Raw genomic sequence first — 21,913 nt, forward strand, 5'->3', positions numbered from 1 at the left:
TATATATATATATATATATATATATATATATATACCAAATGTATACACCATATATATGTACACACCTCCCCCAGATATAGACATACACAAAAATAGGTGTAAAAATATAGATATAGATTTATAAGGAACAATTTTAAGGAATAAATCATGCAGAAGGTTGAACTAATTATACTGCCACTTCATAGACTGTGATTATCATTAGTTCATCCAAGGAATTTCTCTGTTTCACTGTTTTATTTTTATCCTTATTTACCACTGTCAACCTGTCAATTCTCTTAAGAGTTTTTAATAAATTATAAAAGTGTATTACAATAAAAATCAATTATCCCTATCACATCCCTGAAGGTTAAAGTAGAATTATGATCTGTTTTTTTGTGAGGAATAATGGACCGAGAGTTAAAGTTACTCAAGGTGTTCCATTGTGCTTTTTAAGACTGGGATGCAATGGAACACATAACTGTAATGAAATTTCACAATTTGAACATGTTATCTTTCACTTTACACATATTACCTCTAATTGGATTCCATTTCTAAAGCACTGTAAAGTTAAAAATGCTTAAATTTTAATTAGAATTACTGAATAACCAGAGATTAATAGAGGACTGCACCATTTCTCCCACTGAATTCTAAAGGGAGGATATTATTTTTCCTTTAAATAATCATGCTCTCACTATTGATCTTTGTTAGGACATCTTTTGCTGTAGTTAGAAGAGGAAATCTGAAAAGGAAAAATGCATCAGTGCTAATTTCCTAAAACAGGCCTTATTCATTATTGGAAATGTCTTATTGCAAAAAAAAAAAACAGGCTGTACTGAAATTTGTTATATCTCTTGCCATAGGTACTTCTCCGTAGGAAACTCATTTAACTCTACCACTTAATAAGAGCAGTTTACTTTTTCATTTTTTTCCCTATATATTTACCAAAGCAACATTTGTTTGCTGCTTAAACATCATTAAGCATTAGAAATATGAAATTTTAAAATGAAATATATTTATCAAAGCCAAAAAAAGCATCTTCAAATGTTTGCCTCTTAGGAAGATGCTTATTACTAAATATAAACTCTAAAATATATGCTCTGGTTTCTTGAACATTAATAGTGATTCCCAGAATTATTTAATGCGTGTTTCTATTGCATAGTATTATAATCATGTCCTCTGCCAAAACACTTGACACAAAAGCTTTTGCAAATGAAAGTCACTACTTTTCCCAGCTGTCTTTTCTAATAGATTTCTGCTTATTAAGCATATAAGGGTCAACTATGTCAACAGTGCTACTCAGAACAGTCACTATGTCATTATCTCCTGATAATAACTCAGTGCAAAATCATTTTAGTTGATGATTTTGTCATCCTAATCTAATGAGACATCAGCAGTCATCTTCAGAACTGATGTAGGTAAACAGAAATAGGGACTGCATAAGCAAAGACAAATTCAAAATGTACTGACATCTTATATAATTTTTATAGTGATATCATCTTTTCTTTAGCAATTCTACATACTTCAGTATGAAAAATCACAAAGTCTGAACAGCTTGTTTTCTCCTTAATTATAACTATCCTCAGAGATTAATACTGCAATATCTCAATAAATCTTTAACGAAGTAGTGCCAGCATGTGAGTACCTACTATTAATAAAATTTATCTTAGATTTTCCAGAAAACTGATGTAATGTCAAGTATGGGTTTTGGACACACATTCAAAAGCCATTTCTACCACACAGTGATAAAATTTTCAGGCTGTCCTTGGTTGGATAGAGGCAGGAAGGTGCTTGTTGTTTGATGAAAAAATACATTACTCATCACAAAATGCTATAGTGTGAACACAAATAATTATAGGATTTATATACAAAAAGTTTAATCATTGTAAATATTAGAGTGTGTCATCAATTTGGAAAGGGAAACCATTTTGCCAATATATTTAAAATGCATATTATACATCTCCTAAGAATCTATATTTAAGGTTTAGGTATTTGTGAACTTTGAGTTTCCAAATGTTGCATTTCGGAGTTTGTGAATTTGGTTCTATTCATTTTTGGAGGGAGTTTAGCATGTTTGGCCACATAATTTTCTTTTAAAGTAGTAGTTTTAAATCTAGAAGTAATTTAAAACCAATGTGGGAATTATCCATGAAATAAAATTCTATCTTCAACTAACTGTTAAACATGCTTTTAAGAGTTAAAAACATGGGACATATCCTTTTTATTTATGAAATTTTGTTGAGATGGAGAGAATATTAAAGAAACAAAGTTTGAAAGGACACACAGTTTGTTGATCCACAGAAAAGAAAGGGATATTTTTATTCAATTAATATTACATCCCGATAGTTTTCTAAAGTGTTATATTCATATCACTTGGATTTCTGGGATACAGAGTGTTATCAACTTGTGTCATTTTTTAATTCTCGCTTTGTCTCCTCTTCTCCAATAGCAACAAGTTGCATTACTGTAGAAACTCCTCACTTGAAACTATTCATATTTTCTTTCTATTCTTCCTCACTCTGGTTTTTCATCAATTCCTGTCACACATATGTCAAAGTATTTTTCAAAAAGTACTGTCTTTCTTGTATTGCCTTTACCGTAAGAGAGACATGCTTTTCTGGTACATTTCTTTGAGGCTTACAGATGAACATATACAGAAAACTATTACGGGTCCCTTATGTAAAGGAAGAAATTGAGTCTCAGAAAGATCAAGTTACTCCTCTATGACAAGACTGGATTGCAATATTAAAGCAGATCATCTCTTTCTAGCGTATGTACTTGTAACCTTGGATCCGTATTGCTTAAACTAGGCTCTGGGGTTACCACCCAAATCAAGTTCAAATCCCTTGGTCCCTTTATCAGAGTTCCATTATCTAATCTCATGCAGCATTTCCAATCTCAGATCCCATAGTTCCTAACAGGCATCCTCTTTTATCATTAAGGTGCTTGTGTGCATGTGTGTGTGTGTGTGTGTGTGTGAGAGAGAGAGAGAGAGAGAGAGAGAGAGAGACAGAGAATTGAGGTGATTGAGAGACTCATTCTTATTTCTGGTGTTGTCATTTATTTTCCTAACACCACAAATACCCTTGTTTTTTTCTTTAATTATTTAAATCAGACATCCCCAACTGCAGAAATGCCCCCAAGGGGTTTTTGGAAAATTTGTTCAAAGGGATTACTTTTACTGACAAAATATTATGTTATTAACAATGTGAATACCATTTGTTTTTAACATTCTGCTGTTAGTAGGTTCAATTTGTCTTCATGGAAAGCTCTTTCTGTTCTTTGGGAGCCTTTTAAACAATGTAGATATACTTTACATGATGTAATGACAATATTTAATTAAGAATTATGTAAAATTGTTGTTTATTTCCAAAATAAACATTAAGCAAATAAATTTCAATTGCAAAAAAGTAAATAAAATATTTCTTCATTTATACTTTCAGATACTTTAAAAATAGCTCAACTTCTCTTTATTTCTGGAAAGCAACAATCTCATCAACTACAGTTTATTTACCTAAATGATATTTACTGCTGTTAAATATTAAACATTTTAATGCTATAGCTAAGTACTGCAAAAAACATAAAAACTTATAACCAAATATGACAATATGCTTTGTAGGAGCTTGGATGATTTTAGTGTTAGTATTATTTTGTGATACTATTCTAGGATAAGATATATTTTATATATATTTAAGTTTTTGTTATATAGGTTTTCAATGTTTATTTTATGTATAATAGAATCTATATATAAATATTATATATATAAGATACATATATAACTCCAAGACAATTTCACAAATTTCTTTTTTTATACATCCTGATCTATTATTTTCTATGTCACTACTGAAATAACTGAGGAAAATAGTTAAGAACATTTAAAATAAGAATTCATCAAATATATAATATCTGCTGTTCAATACTTTTAAAAGTCCTTTTTGGTTATTAAATGTTTTAAGGATAACTAGTACATAGTTTATAGGATAACTGAGCCCAAAAATTTTATTTGGAGAAATAGTATTTAAAGATTCTCATACAATTAAGTATCTATTAATTCATTTTGAATAATATGTATTAAAACACTTGTATCAAAATGTATCCTTACCTTTAAAATTAAGTGTTCAATGTCTGAGCATTCAATTAGTAAAACTATTTCCAGATGTAGATTCGGTTTATTTTCACTTGGAAATTGATTAAAATGATTATTTTTACAAAATTTAATAATGAAACAAACATGAACTCAAATATTATAAAATACCAGTAGGAATGAAGGCATATAAGGGCAGCTTCTCCTATTTTCTTATTGTAATCTGGGATATCCAAAAGAGGGAGCTAAAGTATTGTGCTAAGTGGCTTGGTTTTATGAATGTGAAGTTTTGGAGCAGTTTCACATATGAATTGCACTCTGTGTTTGGATGTACTTTTAACTGAGTTTGATGTTGACTTATTAATGTTGGCATATTTGTGGACAGTACCTCACTTATGGTTCTAAAATTGTATATTTCCCCAAAAGATAATTATTTTTTTTTTACCGTCAGAAAATTATGAAAACGAATTAGAAAAGTTGGAAGGAAAATCAACTACAATTTCTTTCTGTTGAGTTGTATAAAGGATGGGAGGAATCATGTAAGACTCAGGTAACTTGGATTGAGTGATTTTTTCTCTATATTTATATAAACAGGATATATATATTAAGATTGTTTTCATGTACATGAAAACCCTTAAAAGTAGCATAGAATATGATGCATATATAAAACACAGACCAAGAATATATAGGATTTTATATAACTTCAGCAATATCTTTGGCAAAAAGAACCTTTATGCTAATTATTAATATATGTGGTTTAGCCAACATAGCTGCTACCCATGTTCCCACAGACTCAGGCAAGTTATCATTATAAATAAAGGTTCATTGCCAAAGAAAAACAGAATCTGTAGTACTGTACTGCAAAACGGTATTTTACAATGAGATTGATTTGATTAGTGAATAGGTTAATTTCCTTCTTCTGAACATCAGAAAGAAATCTTTAACTCCAGAAGGAAATCACAAGGAGAGGAGATAATTTACCTATAAATAATTAATTTTCATGTAAATGGATTGTAAAAACAAAATGTTTAATTGACTATCAGATACTGCTATTGTTAAATGTTTCCTCAAGATATTACATTGAAACAGAGGGTGCTGCTCTTTTGTGACATGGAGGAGTTTATCTTATACACTCATGCTTTTCTTCTTACTCCCATAACATTATAGATAAAACATGGTTAAGAATAGTAATTTCTTTTAGTTTTAATTGATGGCTCTAGTATCTGAAGTGCCTAAGAGAGGTTTTTTGTTTGTTTGTTTGTTTATTTGTTTATTTTTTTAATTCAGGATATTATGGGAGTACAAATATTTTGGTTACATGTAATGCATTTGCCCCCCCCAAGCCAGGGTTACAAGCGTGTCCCTCCCCCGTACAGTGCATTCCACTTCCATTAGTTGTGGGGTTACCCCTCCCACTGCCCCACCTAACTGGCACCCAGTGAGTATTACTACCATGTGAACACCTTGGTGTTGGTCAGTTGGTACCAATTTGATGGCAAGTATGTGGTGTTTGTTTTTACTTTCTTGTGATACCTCACTTTGAAGGATGGGCTCAATCTCTATCCAGGATAATATAAGAGGTGCTAGATCACGGCTGTTTTTGTTTAGTTGAGTAGTATTCCATGGTATACATATACTACATTTTATTAATCGACTCATGTATCGATGGGCACTTGGGCTGTTTCCACATCTTTGCAATTGTGAATTGTGCTGCTATAAACATTTGAGTGCAGATGTCTTTATTATAGAATGTCTTTTTTTTTTCTTTTTCAGACATAAACCAATGAAATAATGACAGAGAATAGAGTTATGAAGAGATGCCAACATATAATCTCTCCAAGAAATGGCTGATCCTCTATTATTTTTTTAAAAAGTCTAGTATTTTACAATTTCAGGATTTTTGTAAGGAATTCATTTGACATTATAATTATTTATTAGAATAATATTATTTATTATTATTCTAATAAATTTATTCTTTAAATTAATCCAATATTTATTCTTAAAATTGTCAAACTAACATATATAATATTATCATTTTTCCAAAGGATTTATCAGTCTTATTAACAAATTTCTCTATATCATGTGATTCCTTGATATTATATAAACATAATTTGTACATGCAAATAGTGTAAAAATAGCACAATTTTATAGCTGCAGAAACATACATAATGAGTTCAATTAAATGCGTTGATTACAGTAATTGAATTAGCTGTACCACAAAAATAAATTAAAATAGATAACTGTGCTTATTTTCCTTTTAGGTGGTTGATACTTAAATTTGTTATCAGCTTATGATAGATGTGAATGTGCTGGCAAGATACTTGAAGCAGAGTGGTACTGTCAACAGGGTAAATGTGTAAATTTCTGAATATGTGTGTATGACAATAATGAAATTCCAACTCACATTCTTTTTATACACAGAAATTCTCATGTTAGTGTGGGGAAATTTAGGCCAGATGGAGATGAATGGAGCAGACACAGTAGATGTGGTACTAGTCTGGTCACCAAAACAAAGAGTCCACATTCTCAGAAAAGGCCTTCAAGCGTGTCAGGTGTTTGAGCATGATAGGCAGGCTTTTGGACACTTCCAAGTATTTCAATTATTTTTACTGTTCTATTATTTTTCCTATAAGATGAGAGTTTGTTAGAAAAATGGTTGCAAGTTTAATATGACCATTTTCAAGCAAACATTCAAATGACTTTCAAACTGAAAGAGCCCTTTCATGTCTTCTAGCCTCGCTCCACCATTTTTGAAATAAAGAAATTAAGTCCCAGAGTGGTAAATGAATAGAAGCCTCCTCTTTCTAATCTTTTTACCATCATCCATTGCTCTCTTAGCAGACTATGATGGAGTATAAATCCCCCACGTGCAGTTTAAGAAACAATTAGTTAACCCCACTTTAGTTCTTGGAGATAGCACAAAACCTTGGCATAAATCAATTCTTTCTTCTCTACATGGGAGGTTCAGGTGATGCATCCTATTCTTATTTCAGTAAGGTTTTGGAGAGAGCCAGGCCCACTGCAGTGTTGAATTAAATGGCAGTCATTTTTTTACTTTTTTTTACTCATCTTAATATAATGACATATTTTACATGTAAACGGTTATGAATCCAAAAGGATTTTGTAAAAATATAAAGATTTTCATTGATAAGCCATTCTTAATTACATAATCTACTCCAGAAGAACTGGATTATACTCTTGGGTTTTCTACTCTGGAACCACTTTAAGCATCTCAGGATTTGGTATTTTTACCTGTAAAATCAGTCAATTAAATGAAAGGTCAGTTAGGTTCCTTCTTGCTGTAATAATCCCTGACTATATTGAATTATTCTTTTCTTAATTTAAAAATCTTTCACTCAACAGAAAAATTGCCTTTTATAGGATTAGTTTTTTCATTTAAAAATAACATGTTATATCATTAGAAGCCATTATAACTTATCCCATTTTATTAATGATTAAAATTGGACAAATATTTTCCAAGAACCATATTTTCATACATTTTCAAATATGTATTTTATACACGAATAATTGGGAGAGCTTTTTGTGTTTTGTGCCTTTTGAAAGTGATTGCTTACATAATTTTTAACATTTCTCCAATTTTTTCAATATGTTTTCATTGTTACTCCCACATTGCATTCATGATGGACCATATGATATTTTTAAAACCTGTTTTTGATTTCCTTTGAGAAAATACACTACCTAATCAAGTAAAATCCTAGCATAGGCCCAAAGCATCTTTTCCATCAATTATTTAGAGACGTAATTATTTTTCTTCTTCTATTTTCTTTTAAAAGTCTAGGCAAGAAAATCTCCTGAAAGATGTACAGAAAATTGTTACTACTTTTCTCAAACACAGTAGTAAAATTCTCTAAAAAGTTATTAGAAATTGACAGTTTGAATACCTTTTGAATATAATAAGCCTAAGCAAGATTAACATTTATTTAGTGCCTACCATGATAAACATTTTGATTCATGTATTACCATAATCATTGACAATAATCCTAAGATTTAAAATTATATACATTTTTACATGAGAAAACTGAGATTTGGGAAGATGAAATAAATTAATTGAGACCACTTTGGAGGCGAGAGATGGAGCTGATGTTTCTGACTCAGAACCAGAGCACTTAATCATCACAATTCGTTTTTAAGTAAGCCTGAGTTTTTTTGTACTCTTTAGCTTAAAAGAAGAGCTAGAGGATTTGGGTTTGGAAGGGAGATGCAGGAAGCTGAAAGGTATAGAGTTAGCATCAGATCAAAATGATAAATGCCATACCATTTGACATGTGACATATCAATCAGCTTGATGATCAAGCAAAGCAGAACCTACCTGAAGAATAATTTAGCAAAACATGATTCATGCAAAACAGTAACAGTGTTGTGCTTCCTTGCTGAAAATATATGTTAAGTTGTTTATAATACAATCTTAAAAATTCAAATTGAGTATTTTTCTTTTTTCTTTTTTTTTTTCTTTCTTTCTTTCTTTCTTTTTTTTTTTTTTTTGTGAAAAGGTCTTGCTCTGGTCACCTGAGCTAGAGTACAGTGGGGTCATCACAGCTCACTGCAACCTCTAACTCCTGGGCTCAAGCAATCCTTCCGCGTTGGCCTCCCAAGGTGCTAGGATTACAGGCATGGGCCACCAAGCCCTGCCTATTTTTATTTTTATTGTATGGCATTTTAGCTAAACTGTATACTTTATTGCATGAGATGAGAGGCATATTATCTACATGTTATCTTGGAGAAGAATATTGTTATTATAACTGTTTATTTTACACAAGTGGTATAGACCTACTGATACACAAGGAGTACCATGCTGACAGGTATTTTTAGAGAAAGGTGTCCAATCATTCTCTGTCATGAGCTGAAAGGTCAGTTTTTAGAAAATACATTGTATATCAGGGGATTCGAGAAAAGATGGCTGAGGTCATCACCAAATTCAGATATGGTTAGGAAAATAATTGGATACCAACCAAAGGACTGCCTCAAGTCTTGATGCAAAGAAACATGAGTTATAGGAATATGAGTATCTCAGAAATTTGTAGATCACCAAAGAATAAGTCAATAAAAAAGGAAGAGAAGTCACAGAAGTGCCAAAAAATTAAAAATAGTCATGACATAATAGACAAAGTGATGAGTGTGGAAACGGCAAGACAGAAGATCCTTGGAAGTAGAGAATAATTGCCCTCAAAATTAGGTTCCTTCTTTTAGAAACTATACTAGAAGTCTGAAAACTTTGTTCAGGACAAAAGTCACACAGATAGGAAAGAGTCAACAACCTTTGGTGACATTTGAGAGAATCCTAGAACAAAAGATTTGTGGTCTCTGGTGCCTCCAAGAAGCACAGGATCTCTCTCAACATTCAGGCTAAAGGAGACTCAGTCTTCTTGTGGAATTCTTTTTTTTTTTTTTTTTTTTGCGAGCTGTAAGATTAACTTTCTCTTATCATTATATATAAAGATATAGAAATAGAGAGGGATCTATACAGATATAGATGTCCTTACAATATAGGATCCCACTTCCTGCCTTAGCTTGAGTGACTCTTTTACTTATAACCAGGAGCAACTAGAGAACTAAATTTTTAGACATTCATAGTTAATATTTTAATATTCTATAGTAGCCATTTAAAATTTCTGCCACTGGATAAATAGTAATATTGAATAAAAATCTAACTTGGTATACATACAAAGATGAAGATCATATTATATTGAGACATCTTATTTAATAAAGCAAGAAGAAATACAAGACTATAGGGTTTTGTTGGTAAAACACTGCTATGGAAAATGGGAAATGTCCAGTTTACATTCTCATTATATGTTTATAAATATTGCAATAGACATAATTTAACAATGTGGGATATATACATTAAATTAATTATAATTAGGATTATATTATAAAATGAGCAAATTTTGTTAACATACTAGAGCCTTTGTATTTTCTGCTTCTTGTACCTAAGATGGTGTCTGTCATAATATTTCACTCTCCTTGTTCAGAATTCAAATGTCATCTTCTTGAAGAAACTTCCCTCACTACCTTCACTGAAGTTCCACCTACCGCTTTAGTCATTCTCCATCACAACACCTGTCTGTACAACATTCATCAATACTTGCAATTATCGTATTTATTATTTGTTGCACTCCTACAGAAAATATCTTCTTGTGCTTAAAAACTTTGTATTGCGCTTGCACCACCCAGAAAAATTCTTGATACATAGTAAAAGTTGAATAAATATTTGGTGCTAATACCTGATTATGGAACAAATTTAGTAAGTAATATAAATTAAAATATTTTATAAATATTAAAGCTTAGGGATAAACTGTCAAATTATTAACATTTACCACAGATATAATATTCAGGTTAATTCTAGTGAATGTTACTCATAAGTTTGTAATCATTATTATCATTTTTGTATGAGCTACATTTTTTGAATAACAGTAAATCCTTACACAAATAAACCATCTTTTATAAGCTCGATTCATTTTAAGGTAAAGAATGTCATTTACTTTATGGTTCTTAATATAATTCAAAGAATAAAAGGGTGAAATTATAAAAATGGTAAAAAAAAAAAAAAAAAAGGAAAGTTAAATACCTGGCATTAAAATACGTGATGATATGAGATACTGTGAAATTTTATTATCATTGATTTAAAAGACTTTCATAACTCATTCACATCTCCAAGATTCATGAGTAATATACTCATTTAAACTTCAAGAAATAAACTTTATAGTGTTCTATCTATGATATTAAATATTCTATATTAATTTCAAGATGGTATAAACTTACAACACAAAATTGTTCAAAATATAAAGTATTTCCACTATATGCTATGCCAACTTAAGGAACCATATGATATATGAATATTTACATTGATAATGTTGAAAGCTACTTCCAGACTTACCGTATCTAATTTCAAAACAATGAAATTATTCATTAAATTAATCCAGGTCACTCTCCTACTTTTATAAATAAAAAAGACCCAATACCCTTTACCCAGATATAATGAATCTGAACAATAACAGTCTTAATAATAACAGTAGTTATAAAAGCCATCATCTGTGTCTCTTCAGAATACCCTATAATGTACTTACTGCTAATATTTTACTTTTACACAGGAAGTTCCTGGAGCCCCAAGGCATTATGATTTACTCAAACCCACACATGAGGTATATACTAAAACTAGTTTTTGCAGATAGATGTCTGACTCCAGTACCCTGCCTGCAGTTACCCTTACCACCCATCTAAGTGTAAATATTGCCTATCTAAACTTTTTGTTTACTGCATGTTGTATATGAAACAATCTACACCCAGAATTAAAGATAACCTTCCCACAAAACAGAACAAGTAAATGTGGAAGCTGGGAAGAGACCGTGAGTCTACTGACATCATCAGCCTAGTCCACTTCTATACTTATTCTGATAAAGCCATGTTGTTGAGCATAAATATTTTAATTTATGGACTGCTAAACAGTCCATACTTTTTTGGGCAAATATGGAAACTCTTCATGAATAACACTAAAGATATGGATTTTCTTCCAGGAAACTCACATTAAATCATAAATACAATATTTTTGTAAAGAATTCAGAATAGTTTTGACCATTTAAAACCTATACTTTGGACATTTTAAGGCAGTGGCCCTCAGATGCTTTGTGACCAAGAATGTCTAGTATTCCTTGGTAAAAATAAAAATCCCTGGCCCTGCTACCTGAATTTAGCATATATTCCAGAAGGCCTGATATACTCTTTAATGACTGATAGTTACTGTTATGATGGGGTAGTAGTGGAGAATGATATTTGAATAATAGGGAATAATATGGGAAAGGGCATAGAGTCAGGCAAGGGCAAGTCTTTTCCTTAAAGTATGGTATCTGTTTTGACTAGAGTGATTTTGAAAGTGAACTTGGAGATAATTAAGCGCCTCAAGTATTTTCTAACAAAATACTATGTTTCAAGTATATTTCTAGGTAATAGTTTATAGATATAAATTAGACACCATATTTTTAAGACTCAGAATATAGCAGAAAATTAAAATATAAGATAAAACCAATTGTCAAAAACTTGAATTCAAGGCTGAGGAGTATGAACTTATTTCTGGATGTGACGGGGTATTTGTGGAGATAAGGAGACAGAAGATTACTCGGACAGATCCTTAATTTATAAAATTATATTTTGTAAAATACACCAGTAGCTAAAGGAATTGTTGGTCAGGTGAACAACTAAGATATTATGAAAACAATATAGGAAAGAAGTATTAAACTTCTCTTAAGAAGTAATGGACCAAGTAAACAGAAAAAGACCAATGTAAGATATGACATAGGTTATCTCTCAGAATTTGCCAACATCTTATTTTAAAAGAGGTAATTACACATGATGAAGACATTTTTTTTCTATATCTGCTTTTTAGAAGCAGTGAGGAGTAAAAAAATTTGCCTTGGGAACTAATTTGAAAGTAGTTTTTTTAAAAAGATTTATAGTTCTACTCATTGTGTTTTCTATATTTCATATTAAGATTATTCATTTTAACTTTAGGAGCAATGAATTCACTTTATACAGGATTACTAAAGTGGTAGGATGATATATAAAAATATTATTCATCAAATTAAAGCCATGTGGAATGTTTATACTGAAGAGAAAATATATAGACTGGACAAAATTTTCTTTGAATGAGTTTAATGCTCTTAGATAATGGTGGAATAAAGATTACATCCAAGCTATATAGGCAAAATGAAGAGAGAGAGAAAAAGTTACAAGTAGACATTTTGTCACAATGGCAAGGAAGGAATCTCTAACTGAAGTTGTTTGGAAACAACAGTGGTGTCCATGTGACAGTGGCTTTCCCAACACAGCCAGTGCAGCTCACCACAGTCTAGTGCCTAGGATGTAGCAAGTGTTCAGTAAGAAGTAAATTCAAAAATAAGAATATGAAACAATCAGCTAATGGATAGATGAACTATTACAAATAATCTAAAGATTTATTTCCTGATTGTGAGTCTGAAAGAAAGGAAAATGAAGGGCTCATACAGAATTCTGAATAGGCCTCTCAACAAACCTGCACACATTTAAGATAGCACGCTGCAGTGGTGGTGTCATGGAAAGCGTGGCATCAACCTACATCTGGAAGCTGTAAGATGGGCTGGCATTTCTACTGCATGGTAAAGGGACACAAGATAAGCTTCTTTATGTGAAAAGTTAGATGCATCAGTTATGGGGTTCCTCTAGCCAAGCAGCCAATATAAAAACATTTTACCAATTTCTATATCCCCAACTCCTTTCATGAGTATCAACTATACAAGGATGTCCTTAGCTTTTCAGTCCTCAGTTTTTCTTAATTCTCCAAAATCCTTGTGCAGCTATAGACATGCAGGGCTGCATTCCTGGATTTACAGACAGGCCCCTTGTTAGTAGAAGTACTTCTTGTTCTACTTATCTTTCCCTCATGAATTGTGACCTCAGTAATACTCAACTCCCTATAATGCCCATTTTTAGTCAGAAAGTAAAAGTAGGGAGATAGGTGGAGCAGAGGAAAGGAGATTCTAAAACTGGCCATAAAATATGTTGACCAATTTTTATTAGTTCCCACATCTAGGGAGTTTCTTGTGTTGGGAAGGCCATTTTCTATTACAATTAACTGGATCATCTCTCAAAATGAAAGCCAAATTAAAAAAGATAGGCACTCATGTGAAATATATGCTGTCTCTAAAGTGGAAGAGGAGTAACGGTTGAGAAGAATGAACCAGGGAAAGAAGCAAAAGAGAAGGTGCGGAAACAGAAGTAGCAGCAAAGCAAAAACTGCAGCGAAGGTCAGAAAGAACAAGTAGTCAAAAGCAAAGAGAGAAACAAGTCATCACAGTGCAATGCACAGAAAAGACCTATCTGCTTTCTATGAATCACCATAGATTTGTGCTCAATTTGTTAGAAAGCAAGAAACATCCTACAACTTAAGTGAATTCTATTTTAGCCACCAAATGATTTAGAATAAAAGCATAAGAAAAAGGATAAAAAGAAGATGGCTGTGAATATCTTTCCCCATAGATTATATTTACAGGAGCAAATATATGTAACACTTTCAGCACAACATGGACATAGCATATTAAAAATAGTGACTCCTTAATTCATCATATATATACAATTAACTTAGTATATTATTTGATATAGCATACTAATATATATACGTCATTGACAAGATTTTTAATCACATGCTAAATATTACATATACATTCTGGGATCCTAATTTATATGCTTTCTTTTCTATATGATAAAATTGTTTAAAATCTACTTGTTGCAAATTAATTAGTTAATATTTTAAATTTTTTCTCTCAATGAAGCTAATTAAAGGTCACTTTTCATCTGAGTCTGGTTGACATAGCCAAAAATTAAGAAAGAAAAATAAATAAAACATCAAATGATTACACTGGGACAAACGGTGTACAACTCTAATTTTAATAATAATTACCTATGACAGTTTATAAAATATCTCTTAATTGTAGCAAGCCCCTGTATTGTATGAATATGTATAGAATTCTATAATGATCAAATAATTACTTATTTTTCAAAATGTCCTTTCAAATCCATATTTTAAAGAACAAAATATTATTTAAAGTAATTAGGGATACATTTCTCCAAACCTATAATCTGGATAGAATTTTTAATCTGAGATAGAATTTCCTCACATTGTTTCTGTATAGGTTGCTAACCTAAATATTCTTGTAATTGGAAGAGTACAATTTATAGTCATTATATTTCAATAACATAAAACATATGTAACTGACATTTTTACTATGAAATAATATTTCATAATATTTCATTACTCCCTGAATATGTTTAAGGATCAAGTTTAATGCAAGACTTCAATAAACATGGTTTAGTCTTAGGTATGTCAGAGAAGAATCTTCATGTTCACGTTCAAGTAAAGGGTTGTGGTGATCCCAAAGCCAATGCTTCATCTGTCAAGCAGCAAACTTGCATGCAGCTTAGGTCTGGGGAGAAGTAAAAGGTCCACGATGGCATCATTATTAAGTGTAAACTATTGTGTGACTCTGCTACAAAGTCTGCTGTGGAATCCCACTTCTCTCTTGTCTTCTTTCATTCTATCATTTGGTTACTGTAAATTTCAATATTCATCTTTGGGTATAAATACTTACAAACTCAGAGTAGCTTCCTGATATATGCTCATGTCAAAAAATTTTGTCAGAACAATTCTCTTCTTAATTTTCTAAAATCACAAAAGATTTTCAAAGTTGGAAACAACTTCCCTATTTGAATAAAATAATCTTACATATTTAGCTATTGAAAACCAAGTTTTACACTAAGACAGGTCACACATCCAAAGTAGTGAGCTTGAAACACATCATGCATATTTAAATATTTATCCATTTAGACAGAGATAAATATGCAGATATAGACAGTATTGATAAAAATCTTTCCATTTCAATGTACTAAAATAACTAATATCTTTTTAAAAGATCATTTTATTGTTGACATTCACTCTTTGTATTTCAATAAGATCCCCTGTTTTAAACTGACTAAAGTTAATTTTAATTATAAAAGAAAATATAAGTATTTCAGGTAAAACATAATATTCTTCATTGTCAAAGATTCTATCAGGGTTCTGAATTCTAAACAAAACAAAAAAGATGAATATGATTTGTATACAGAAGCATGCATATTATTATAATGGCATGCTAATTATTTAGTCCTTGGAAGACTATGTATCATCAGAAATATGTATATATCTGAATCTTATGTAATGCTCTTACATTGAAAAAAAGAGAGCTGAACTAAAGCCATATTTAAATGTCTTATCATCTAGATAAAATGGCAAGATATAGGAAAAACAAAACTGTTCGCTATCTCCAAATAGTTAATTTCAATCCCTGCTTAGTACATGCATAGTTGTTTAACAGCTACCAAAAAGTTATAACATTAATCTAGAAGAAGTAGCAGTAATAACAATATTTATCCTTGACTGTTTATTATTATGTATATCTTATTAGATATAAGGCAATACTATTTAATCTCAGTACCATATTTTTAATATAAAGCAAATTTGCAATCAAGCAAATCGTTAATTTACAATATATATTAAATGCTTATGGATCTTCAGCTAGGGAAAGTGGCCAATAAGTAATTTAAAATTCCACAATGTAATGTTAAACATAACAAATGTGAAATTATGAAGATTTTATTTTCTGATAAGAATTATCTATTTTTTTATCTAAACATGGCTTGTGATAGAATTCTGATTCCTACTTTGTATAATATTTTCCCCACCCCCCATAAGAGTAGGTAAAGAGATTATATTTTTATGAAGTCTTCAAGAGTTGTCAACATTCAATAGAAAACAATTATTTCTAGGTATAGTTAAAAAAATAAAAGTCTATTCTTATTCAAATAATTATCCAAATCAAACATAGCACATGGACTATAATTGACTTTAACTGTTTTCTAAAATTAAAAATGTTCTTATGCTATTTTATCATTTGCTCATAACGTCTATAATTGCAACAAGAGTATTTTTAGTGTCTCATGTTACATCACTGTAATAATTAAAGATTATGATTAATTTATACATTGAAATGACTATGCTATTCCTTTCTATTTTATATGTATTTTGGGTATACACACACATACAGATGTCGCTGTAGATACAGATACACAGAAATAAAAATACGACACACATATATATATGCATATATACAGATAAAGATACACAGATGTTACTTTGTAATTTGAACTGTAAGTTTTCTTGATGTTTCACCTGTGGCTTAATTGCTGATGAAGTGAAAAAGAAGATATTTGAATTTCTTATGTATTCTTTATATTGTAAAGTATTTATAACACATAGATGTGAATATTTAAAAAAACCATTTCTGGCACTTATGTATGCCATTAGTATAGTACACTGCTTTGGTAGAAAAAAAGCAAATATATAATAAATTGATTGGGGGAAAATTCCCTCAGAGAACTTTTAGGGCAGATGTCCCAGTTTTATAAAAGCAGTATATTTTATATTATGTCTTTTGACCCAAGAAGTGAATTTTCGGTATCCATTTATCTAGACTACACATTGGAATATGAAAAATTTATTGTCTCCTTTGTTATATTGACTTCCTGTAAATATTGTTTCTTGTTTTGTAAGACTTTCCCAAGAGCCCATTTCACTAAATATGAAAAAAAAAGTCCATTATGCTTTGGATACTCTATTAATAATACATAAAATGTGGTAAGCACAGCACATTCCGATATAAATTCTGTCAGATATATCTGTCTCTTCCAGTACATTTATGACTATATTAAATCTTTAAGCTCTAAATTTAAATAATAACTGTTAGCTACTGATATTTTCATTATAAGTTGAATTCGTGTTTGGAGTAAAAAATAAAATGAAGTCATCTATGCTCTTCAGAACCATAGAGCCAATCTCAAAATTTGATACGAGGGGTATGCCTTCCAATCCATTCTTATGAGACAATCATATGCTCTGGTGCTTTGCTGATTACTTAGAGAAACCAATAATTATTTTGTTCATTATGAGAAATAGACAAGAGAACATTTATTGCTCCCACAATTGATTTATAATTTGCTACATTAATGGAATAAAAAAAATCTTCAATATCACTTTAAGAAAATATTCACCTCTTCTCCTTTTCCCCACCTCTTTTCCTAAAAATGTATAAATAAATAAATATATAAGTAACACACACACATAACAACTGATAACAACACCACCTCATGATGTTTCCATTTTCCTTTCATAGCCCATAAGATCCATTATCACGATTTTTATGTCTGGGGAGGTGTTTCTTGGTAGTGCTAATATAAAATCCCTTGGTTAGGCTCCAGAGACCCTGCTTTTATTCAGGCACTTTGCATTTGTAATGTGGCTATAAGACCATGTCTTACTATGCTAAATTTAGGGATAAGTATATTAACATGTTAGGACTGCTTTGGAAATGTATAAAAGTGCTTTAAGACACTCTCCTCACTATGCACTCCTTGCAATATTTTAATAATGAGGATAATGATGGTTCCGTGCAGAGAAACTGAAGTGACTCATAAGAGAATAAACTTTTTCAGGATGTTTAAAACAACCCACAAGTCATTGTTTTCAACTTTATGACTCTATCTACCTACCTACCTACTTACCTACCTATCCATCCATCTGTATTCCTACTCTGATTTTCATGATTTAATATCATAATATGATACTTGTCCATATAGTATTGCCAATTTTTAATATTTAATTTGACAACCTTGGGTATGTAACCTATCTTTCTAAGCCTTGTTTTTTTCCTGTGTAAAATCAGAGTTGTAGGTAGTTAAAACTCCTTTTCTAAAGTTCTAGAATTTTATGTAAACACCTAAATAAGATAATGACATAGATATTGAGAGAGTTATTTGGAATATCTTTGAAGAAACAATTCATTTTTGAAAACAAATGTGTAAAATACAAAGAAAGAAATCTTAGGAAATATATCCTATGTTCTACAATAAAAATGATCATACTAATAAATTTAGCATCGGGTAAAATTGAGCAAACCTTATTTTAAACCTATGTCCTTTTGGTCCTATTTAGCATGCTTTCATCTTTCTTTGGAAAACTTAACTACAGGTAGATTATTTAAGAAGAAAAATACTCAAGAACCTAAGTAGAATTTTTATTATAAAATAATTCACCATGAACAAAATTTACTCTACAGTTAATAATGCTACTGATTTTTTGTGTGTATATATATTAATATATATGTAAAAATATACATATATATCATTGGAGTTATAAGTATTTGGGCATTTTTAAGTATCACAATTTTTTCAAATGTAATATTATTTCTACATTATATTTAAATATGTTTTTTAGTTAACAAAATAACTCTTAAAGAATACCGCAAACTAACGATAAGTCACATTGAGGCATCGGCATTAATGCTATATAATGATCCATCTAGTCTGTTCACTTTCATAGAGAACAAGTTACAGCCAATGTTTATTCATGGCATATTTCTTGTATTGTTTAAATTAACTTTTACCTTAAGTTATACTTTCTGACATATAATATATTGTTACATTGCTTACATATTTTGTTATAGATTTTAAGCATTTTCTAAAGCATTCTTAACTGCACCCACATACTATAGATTCATCGTAGGAAGGAATATCTGTCTCATATCATTACTGATGCCTAAAGAAAGACAAGCCAGTAGAAAAAAAATCTCCAATTATTATTTTTGTAAAAATCACACTTGGTGAATGTATCATGGAAGGCACACTGCATTGGCTAAGCTTTGCGTGTATAGGGGTTACAGGAAAAGGCCAAATGAAACCTCTCCATGCAAGGTGACATTCAGAAGAGCTTCTGATCCAACATACAATTTATTAAGCCGGGCAACACAACACTTAAAAGAGTAATTTAAAAATCAACTTTGATATTGTGATTTTGTCACAAACAGGCAGTGTCACAAGACATTTTATTTCAATTATGCAATGAATGTAATAATAGTGGCATAATTATGTAAATAATTTCAAATATTTTAAAAGCTATCAAATAGTGTAATAAAAGAAAAAATAATACTCGTGCATCCTGGAAAATAATATTATCTTATATGACTATTACTTTATTAGTACTACCAAATCTGTTTGATTTAAACTTAGTGAATTACTCTTAAATTAATACTACTAGCTGCTTTCTCTAGAGCATTTTTGTATTCACTATTTCTAGAAATGAATTTGTTTATAACATGTACTTATCTTACATTTTTATTCATTTTTCAAAACACATAAATATAGAGATGATAGCATTTCTACATGTCAGATTATATCTATTAAGTACATGTAATTATTTATGTACTCTTCATTTGGAAAAACTTTCATTGAACCCATACTATGTCTGGTGATAAGACTACAAATGCATATTATTCATGTCGTGCCCAAGTTCTTTGGTGCTATATGCTAAAATAGCATGTTATTTCATTTTCTTCATCTTTGAAAAGATCTGCCATTCAAGCCTGGATTAACCAGTTTCATAGTTACAGAAATGTATTCCGTACTTGACAGAGCATTGTCTAGGCAATGAACTAGTGTCTGAATCTGAAAATAGGATTAATCATCTACTGAATGTAGGAGGTTTCTACAAAGTTAAGAACATTGAATGATCAATTTCATTCTTAATCAGTTGTGGCTGAAGACAGGTAACTCTTCTAATTTCATAGATAAAGCAAAGGGAGCCATATGAACATTCTCTTCTGTAATGCAAAAGTTACCACTTTTTAATGTCACAAAATCACTCATTCTTCATGCTACATAGATTTAGAAACCTTATGAAACAATCTTATTAGGAATCTCATATATCTTCAACATAAAACATGAAATGGTAACACATCTCCAGAAAAAAACAATTTCTCCTCAAATATATAGCCCATTGCATTCTCATCAAAAAGTTGATAGAAATAAATGTAAACTTATTTCTTACAGTTGATAACTTTCCTTTCATTGCACCTTTGTTATTTAAAAGAGGTTCTGAGAACTTCACCCTATAACAGTATTTAGCTGTAAATACTATAGAATTTTGATGACCCTTGTAGTTAAAATTCAAGCTTTTCTTTGAGATTAGTGTGCTTGCAAAAATTTAATTGATGTGTATGGTTATATTGAGCTTGCAAGGGAAAAAACAAAACAATGTTCTATCAAAGCAATGCATTATACATATCACTGCAAACAAAAAATATGCCAGTGTTTGCTTTGAAACACTCTCTCTTTCCTGTGGTTTTCTTCATGACATTAAGTTACATTTGCCTAGGATAATAGAAAGCAATTATACTCAACAGACATACACATTCTTAATGCTGACCTGAGTGAGAACCAAAAATATATAAAGAAACCTCTTCCAGGTAAAGTGATCACCTTAATCCTGACATCCAATACCCTTCTGTGTATGTGTTATTTTTACTATTTATATACTGTTTTATTTTTAATATTGAAAATAAAGAAACCACTTCTTATTAAATTATGCACAAAGATGTCTTTATTTTTGACAGTTCTGACTCAAATTATTTAAACAAAAGTTATGAGAAAACCAAGAATCCATTTCAAATGTATATAGTAATGGTATACATAAACACACTAATATGTAAGTAATTCAAAGCCTCCACAATCAACTAGTACAATTTGAAGTTTAGTTTTATTTTTATAACAATATTCTATATGCAAATTTGAAGACGATAAAAAGAGCTCAGGTAGGTATCAGTTTTTTGAAAAGTAAAATAAGAAGTAAATGTTGCAAGTTTTTTCACTGAGTATTGAAATATTTTATTCAAATACTACAAAACATATTCCTACGTGCTTCCAAATGTTGAGAGAGAGAGTGTGCAAAAATATAGCAACTAGGAGAAAAGCAGTATTTGTACTACTTCATTATAAGAAAGCAAAAATTAAATAGCTTACATTGTCAAGCAAAGTAAATAACACTCACCTTGCCTAGCAATGGAACTGAGTTTAGCTCTGCTCAGCACTGACAATTCCGCTGTTGCTTCTGTCTCGGTCCTTCTCTTTTCTTTTTATAGTATCTTCACAGCTGAATCTTCGCGCATCTCAGTGTGGCTCTCTCTCTTCGAGCATCACTTTTAACTCAGACAGGCAGGAAGCTGAAGCCAAAGGATCTCTCTATCTGATTGGTTTCCATTCAGCGTTTCTGATAAATAAGAGACGTCTCTGAAATAGGAAGATATTGCCGCTGATGGCGCTGCAGGGCTCCAGGTTTGGGGTTGAGGGAGCGAAGACTTCTCTGGGCACAGTGATTTGCAAGCGAATGAAGTGGGAGGACTCAGAGAGCTGGGCTTTGACAAAGACCCCCATAGGAGAAAACAA

At 30.8% G+C, this 21,913-nt stretch overlaps 1 protein-coding gene across 1 annotated transcript in view; it reads right to left on the minus strand.

Moving 5' to 3' along the window:
* Nucleotides 1–21,642, minus strand: part of CDH9 (cadherin 9) — a 119,718-nt gene extending 98,076 nt beyond the window's left edge. Inside the window, exon 1 of the mRNA XM_045565637.1 lies at nt 21,519–21,642. The gene's annotated coding sequence lies outside the window, so the exon portion shown is untranslated. The remainder of the gene's footprint in view (nt 1–21,518) is intronic.
* Between the last annotated feature and the right edge of the window lie 271 nt (nt 21,643–21,913).

This window comes from Lemur catta, chromosome 12, assembly GCF_020740605.2.
Source record: "Lemur catta isolate mLemCat1 chromosome 12, mLemCat1.pri, whole genome shotgun sequence".
Taxonomy (NCBI): domain Eukaryota; kingdom Metazoa; phylum Chordata; class Mammalia; order Primates; family Lemuridae; genus Lemur; species Lemur catta.